The sequence below is a fragment of the Ranitomeya variabilis genome, chromosome 6, assembly GCF_051348905.1.
Source record: "Ranitomeya variabilis isolate aRanVar5 chromosome 6, aRanVar5.hap1, whole genome shotgun sequence".
NCBI classification, from domain to species: Eukaryota; Metazoa; Chordata; class Amphibia; order Anura; family Dendrobatidae; genus Ranitomeya; species Ranitomeya variabilis.
In genome coordinates, this window is record NC_135237.1 from 389260055 (window position 1) to 389267945 (window position 7891).

The window sequence follows — 7891 nt, forward strand, 5'->3', positions numbered from 1 at the left end:
TATTATCTAAATTATAAGCAGAAGAAGACTAAGCAGTGTATGGGGGTGAGTCCGTTCCTCCTCGTGGTGCCCCTGGATAAAGCCTGATGCTGCAGGCCAAACTGAACGCGGACAAATGTAACTGTTTTGTGACAGGCAGAACGGAAGGTGTAATCTTCAAACTTTTATAGATAACAACTACGGGAATGCCTGTCACAAATAAGAATATGATGAAGAAGTTGAATATAAAAAAGATAATAGTTAAATAAAAAGAATATGAACAATGTAAAAAAAAAAATATATATATACGTAGAAAAGAAGAAGATGAATAAGGTGAAGAAGTTGATGTCACAGAAGCTGATGATGAGGATAATGAAGAAGAAAGTGTGGGAGAAGTAAAAAATAGGGTGAAGGGCGTGGAAGTAGTGAAACATCAATATCTGACAAAATAAATAAAAAATTAACATAGTCAAATTCTTTCTAACGCCGAACGTCATAAAAAAATTAAAAATACTGCTATTCTATTTGATTGGGATAAACCCCTGTGCCTTTAATGTCTCCGCCACCTCCCCCAATACATCCTACATTATTCTTAGTTGTTTTCCTTCATGTAGAATTAACCTACAAGGAAAGAAAGGGTTTATTTTAATTCCGATATTTTCGTCCCATTGACTTGCATTGGGATCGGGTATCGGTATCGGATTGGATTCCGATACTGTGACAGTATCGGCCGATACTTTCCGATACCGATACTTTCCGATATCGGAAAGTATCGCTCAACACTAGTCCTGACCTGTATATCCAGGGCATCCATAGTGATAGGATGCAGAACCATTAAGCAAGTGGAGAGAAACTCACTTCTCAGACTGTGACGTAGAAGCTGGGCTGTGGCGACAAAGTGACAAAACAGATAAGCTGCAGAGCCCTGGGGTAGCCAACAGAGGAAGGATACATTGGGAATGAAAATACTTTTACTGTGAATCAAACAAGCCCAAGACTGGGTAATCACTATCCCTTGTACAGTACAAACCCATATTAAGCTCAGTAAAGTTCCCATGTTTGAACAGAAGTCTCCTTTATTAATCTGTGGAATTTGTGGTTCTTGAAAGCCAACATTATCGGCTATAGGCGGCCTGCATGGGCGTAAGACCCACACAACATTAACACCAATACCCAGCCCACTCTTTCATGTAGCATGCCAGGGTGTGACAGTAGAAGACTAGTGCTTTGGCCACAGCTACAGCATCATGCCTCGTTCCATACTTACCCTAATATAGTTATGGAACATAACTCCAATATTTTTAACTCGATTATAAATTCAGGAAACAAGGATTTAGGCAAAGTTTTATCTCTTAGTTTTTTATCTCTCAAGGCTGTAAACATTTCATCCATTTGGAAGACAGAACAATGCATAAATATAACTAAATATATGCATTCTTTACTCTGGCACATTTCTGTTAAGCAATACACAAAGAATTGAATATATTATCCTCCATGCATTGTTTTATTGTCTCTGCTGACTCCCTTCCTACTATTTCTACTGTGTTACCTGACTGTGTTACAAAGGGTCAGCTAGAGGGCATCTTTACCTCAAATGCTATATAAACCTCAGGATTCATGTGGAGATGACTGAAGTCATTGCCGTCTATAAAAATGTGTGCTGTGTAAAAATAATTCTCTTGCTTCCACTGTGGTTTGTTTGAACTAAAAGCACACATCTGCTTTTATAGGTGTCTTCTGATTTTATCTAAATGCATAATAAATACAGAAAATGTCAATTGGCATATATTACTCATCGTGTAAAATAAATCAGCAAGACAGAAAGCAATGTATGTCTAAACTGATGTTAAAACTCTCTTTCTACTAGAATGTAGAGCTTTTGCTGCTCTTTTATGGAGATAAGTCTAGTAATCTTATAGGAGACACAAATATGTATCATCTTCCTCTAGTGAAACTGGTAAAATATTCTGCTTGGACATGTACTGCATGTCTGCCTGTAGTATGAAAATGAGATGCATGGTGACTCACTTGTTAGTACTGCTGCTTTGCAGTACTGTAGTCCTGAGTTCAAATCCCAACAAAAACATTGCTTTTTAGTTTTTTTTACAAAGGTTTCCTCCAAAGACATACTACACTGTGTGCAGAATTATTAGGCAGGTTGTATTTTGATCACATGATACTTTTTATACATGTTGTCCTACTCCAAGCTGTTCAGGCTTGAGAGCCAACTACCAATTAAGTAAATCAGGTAATGTGCATCTCTGTAATGAGGAGGGGTGTTGTCTAATGACATCAAAACCCTATATAAGGTGTGCTTAATTATTAGGCAACTTCCTTTCCTTTGGCAAAATGGTTCAGAAGAGAGATTTGACGGGCTCTGAAAAGTCCAAAGTTGTGAGATGTCTTGCAGAGGGATGCAACAGTCTTGAAATTGCCAAACTTTTGAAGCATGATCAACGAACAATCAAGTGTTTCATGGCAAATAGCCAACAGGGTCGCAAGAAGTGTGTTGGGCAAAAAAGGTGCAAAATAACTGCCCATGAATTGAGGAAAATCAAGCGTGAACCTGCCAATATGCCATTTGCCACCAGTTTTGCCATATTTTAGAGCTGCAACATTACTGGAGTAACAAAAAGCACAAGGTGTGCGATACTCAGGGAAATAGCCAAGGTAAGGAAGGCTTACAAACGACCACCTTTGAACAAGAAACATAAGATAAAACGTGAAGACTGGGCCAAGAATTATCTTAAGACTGACTTTTCAAAGGTTTTATGGACTGATGAAATGAGAGTGACTCTTGATGGGCCAGAGGCTGGATTAGTAAAGGGCAGAGAGCTCCACTTCGACTCAGACATCAGCAAGGTGGAGGTGGGGTACTGGTATGGGCTGGTATCATCAAAGATGAACTTGTGAGATCTTTTTGGGTTGAGGATGGAGTGAAGCTCAACTCCCAGACCTACTGCCAGTTTCTGGAGGGCAACTTCTTCAAGCAGTGGTACAGGAAGAAGTTTGTATCGTTCAAGAAAAACATGATTTTCATGCAGGACAATGCCCCATCACATGCCTCCAACTACTCCACAGCGTGGCTGACCAACAAAGGTCTCAAAGAAGAAAAAATAATGACATGGCCCCCTTGTTCACCTGATCTGAACCCCATAGATAACCTGTGGTCGCTCATAAAATGTGAGATCTACAGGGAGGGAAAACAGTACACCTCTCGGAACAGTGTCTGGGAGGCTGTGGTGGCTGCTGCACGTAATGTTGATTGTATACAGATCAAGCAAATGACAATCTATGGATGGAAAGCTGTTGAGTGTCATCATAAATAAAGGTGGCTATATTGGTCACTAATTTTAGGGGGGGTTTGTTTTTGCATGTCAGAAATGTTTATTTCTAAATTTTGTGCAATTATATTGGTTTACCTGGTGAAAATAGACAAGTGAGATGGGAATATATTTGGTTTTAATTAAGTTGCCTAATAATTCTGCACAGTAATAGTTACCTGAACAAACAGATATTCTCCTAAGATAGCCAAATCTAAAAAAACCCTACTCCAACTTCCAAAAATATTAAGCTTTGATATTTATGAGTCTTTTGGGTTGATTCAGAACATAATACTTCAAAGAAAGCAAGGAATATCGCCTAGTAATATGGCATGCTTCAAAAACAGCACACATCCAATATAGGAAAATAGAAGCATTTAGCCATAGAATATATAAAAAGGATTTATTTTATTTAAATATATCCATCAAATAACATATACATTTTTTATTATCAATAAACAAGTTAAAATCGGGGGTAAAGCTGCACAAAGAAACCACCGCCAAATACCACACAGGCAATAAGTGAATAACATGAAAATCAAGAAATTATTTTCCTTACGGGTAAGTATGATTGCTATTCACCGAGTGTTACACCTATTCCATGGTGTGTCCTATAAATTGCACTAGTGTGCTAAAAGTCTGAACCTTTTTATATTGTCTACTTGACCGCAAAGGTACCAAAATAGTAGATATTACGTTAGGAGTTCCAATGCCCTGAGGAGGTCTAACTTATGGAGACATGGAGGCTCAAATATAAGAAATCAATTACCTGTGAGTGGTGGTGGTGACCCAACCCGGACGCGCGTTTCGCCTGTGGCTTCGTCTGCGGGGAAAGTGTGTTGTAATTTGGAGTGTGGAATTGCTTAAATAATGCCGGATATGTTGTGGGCGGCAGCAGTTTAATGGCGGCGCTTCCGCCGGTTACACTGCGTGACGTCACCCTGGATCAGCGTCATGTGATCGCGGGCCGCTTCCCCTCCCGATGCGTCAAGGAGGGGGGCGTGTCCGGAACCAGCTGAGACGCGTCTCCACAGAAACGCCAGAGCAGAGAGCCGGCGCAAGCGCACACTGCTTGCTGGGAAAACAATGTTCCCCAGTTAGTGGCCTGAAAGGTTAGAGTGATCGAGAGAACGCTGTACTGTGCTTTTTAATGTGTTTCTTCATTAAGCAGGGACATATGTGTCTGTCTTTATAGTGCATAAGTGCAATAGTGCAAAAGATTTGTTTCTTCATTAAGCAGGGACATATGTGTCTGTCTTTATAGTGCGTAAGTGCAATAGTGCAAAAAATGTAAAGAAAATAATGGGGAAAACATTGTTGCATAATTGTTGGCTAGAAACATATGTGCCCATTCTTATAGTGCATGTGTGCAATGGTATAAAAAGATAAGAGAAATCGTACGGGGCTTATAATTATTGCATATATCCCCGATATGATGTTAAGAAAGTGCATGAACAATAAAGTGCATTTAATTAGTGAAGGAATTAGTTAATCCAAACTTGAAGATGGTGAATAATCCATATATATTACATAAAAATATAAAAAATTCCATACATATATAAAATATTATCAAATTTAATTATTACATATAAAAACCATATCGTCATAGAATTTCATTAATCTAGCCATATGCAAATTATACAAATTAGTTACAGTGAAATTTTTCATATACTTCGGCCACATGAAATGGTTTCCTGTATGCAGGATAATGGAATGTGTTGCAGAGGATTGGAAAGAGCCGCCACCCAAATAACGCCTTACTGATTTGTTCCATACTAAAAAGATAAAAATATTACATTAAAACCGGACATTTCACAAATTAAAAGCATATAAACAAATGTATCCATAAATCTACAAGAAAGGGGCAAAACTGAGGACTTCGTTAAGTCCATGTGGTTGGACTGAACCCACTTTATAAATCCATTGGACCTCTAACTGCGCTAATTTTTTCTTCCAATCCCCTCCCCGACTGTCAATGTGCACTTTATCAATGCCGACCGCAGATAATAATGTGGCATCGCAATCATGAAATTCCTTGAAGTGCCTAGGTATAGGCTTCAATAAGGATGCATCTTCAACAGTGGATGCATTCGAGATGTCTCGGAAATGCTCCCTAATTCTGATTTTGAGGGGTCTAGATGTGAGTCCCACATATAATTTGGGGCATGTGCATGAAGCAAGGTAGACCACTCCTATGGTATTACACGTGATGTTCTGCGTAATTGCGAATGTTTTTCTACCATCACTTGATGGAAATTCAGTTGCGCGTGACATATTAGGGCATGAAATGCATTGGCCACAGGGATAAAATCCCCATTTAGGGCCTTTAGATGAAAAAGATTTAGCTGGGTGGGGACCCTTATAATAGCTGCGGACCAATTGGTCCTTCAAATTTGGCGAACGCCGAAAGGTGATGGCTGGTTGGTATGGAAGATATTTTACCAGAGTACGGTCCGCCGTAAGGATGGGCCAAAATTTTTTTAAAACTTCCTTCATTTGAAAAGATTTACTGTTGAATGTAGAGATAAATCTCACCGTGGGGTCAGTTGTAACTTTTTTACATGGTTGTAGCAGTTCAGTACGTTTTGCCACTTTGGCTTTTTGGAATCCCCTTTTAATGCTTTTTTTGGAATAGCCCCGTTCCTCAAATCTGGCTGCTAGTGCATTGGCTTGCTTTTGAAAGGATGCATCTTCCGATCAAATTCGCCTTGCCCTTAGGAATTGTCCAGTGGGAATACCATTAATTAAGGGCTTAGGATGTGATGAAGTGGCGTGGAGGAGAGTGTTTACGGCAGTTTTCTTTCGGTGTACATCGGTTTCCAAGGTTTTTCCCTTATGTCCTACAATTTGAATGTCTAGGAAATCAATGCTTGTTTGACTGTGTTTGCATGTCAATTTTATATTTAAAGGGTTTTCATTCAAAATCCTAACAAAATCGAGGAGGTCCTGCTCTGGGCCCTGCCACACGACCAATATGTCGTCTATGTAGCGGGTCCAGAACAGGACTCCCTCGATGTGCGCCACCGGCCGAGTGAAAAAAATGCCTCTCTCCCACATGCCTAAAAACAAATTTGCATAAGATGATGCAAAGGCCGCACCCATGGCGGTGCCTTGCCTTTGTAAGTATATGCTCTCCTTAAAGATAAAAAAATTGTGTTCCAGAGCAAAAGATAGTAGCGTGATCAGGAAGTCATTAAATTCAGGGTCATATTCTGTCATTGCCAAAAAAGTCCTTACTGCTTGTATACCGTCTTGATGGTGAATAGATGTATATAAAGCTTCAACGTCCATGGACATCAGCCACATATCCTCTTCCCACGGTATCCCCTCAATTTTCCTCAATACATCACTTGTATCCTTGGCATAGGATGGAAGATCCCGCACCAAGGGTTTTAAATGAAAATCCAGGAATTTGGATATGGTCTCGCATAAATTGCCATTACCCGAAACTATAGGGCGTCCTGGGGGGGCCGTGGGGTTTTTATGAATTTTAGGGATAAAATATATGCATGGCATTCGGGGATATGGTGGAATTAGGTGGTTTTGGAGATCTTTAGTAATTAACCCCTTATAAAATGCAACATCTAGAATGTTTTGCAATTCTTGCTGGTATTTAAAGGTGGGGTTAAATGTTAATTTTCTATAACAAGTCTCGTCCCGTAATTGTCTAAATGCCTCCCTTTCGTATAAGTGTGTCGGCCATATTACCACATTGCCCCCTTTATCGGCGGGCTTTATCACGACCCCCCCAAGGGTTTTAAGTTCTTTTAGGGCCATTCTGTAAACTCGGGAGAGATTTTGATTATGATCAACTGCGCCAATTTCCTCAAATTCTTTGGTGACCAATTTGACGAACAAGTCTATATCTGGGTAAAGACTAAGGGATGGAAATTTCTTTGGAATGGGGGGAATAAATTTACTTACGTTAGTCATTGAGCTCTGTGGGTATTGTTCACCCTCCAATTCTTCCAGGGTTTTCAAAACCTGTAAATCCGTATCCGTCAGTTTGTCAGTTGCCGGTTTTTCATGCAGCTTTTTTAGAACCAGCTTGCGGGCGAACAATTGCAAATCTTTTATGGCTGAAAAAGAATTGAAGGGTGAAGTTGGTGAAAAAGTTAACCCCAGACCCAAGACTTCCATTTGTGGTGCTGTGAGTTCATGATTTGACAAATTAATCACCTGCAATTTAGATGATGAAGCACCCTCATTGCGTCTTTCATTCCGTCTATAAGTATCGTTTTTTCTCTTATAGTTGGTTTTACGTAAGTTGTACAGGCGTTTCTGAGTTCCCTCGCCTTCTCTTGAAGACATAGATGAAATTGAGGATGAACGGGATATGCTTGATGAACTCACAGTTTGAGATTGCCATTTGTAAATTGTACCATTTTTAAAATCCTGCAGATCCCTCTGGAATTTTTTGGCCTTAATTTCCTTGGTTTCTTTTTCCCATACGTTAAGCTGGGTTTCAATTTCTTTATTTAAGCCCTCCATCTCAAGCACAGATAAGTTTTCACTCAACCTTTTTTGCGTGCTTTCTATATCCACGTCTAATTTGTCCAGATTTTTCTTGTAATTTCCTATAAGGAGCT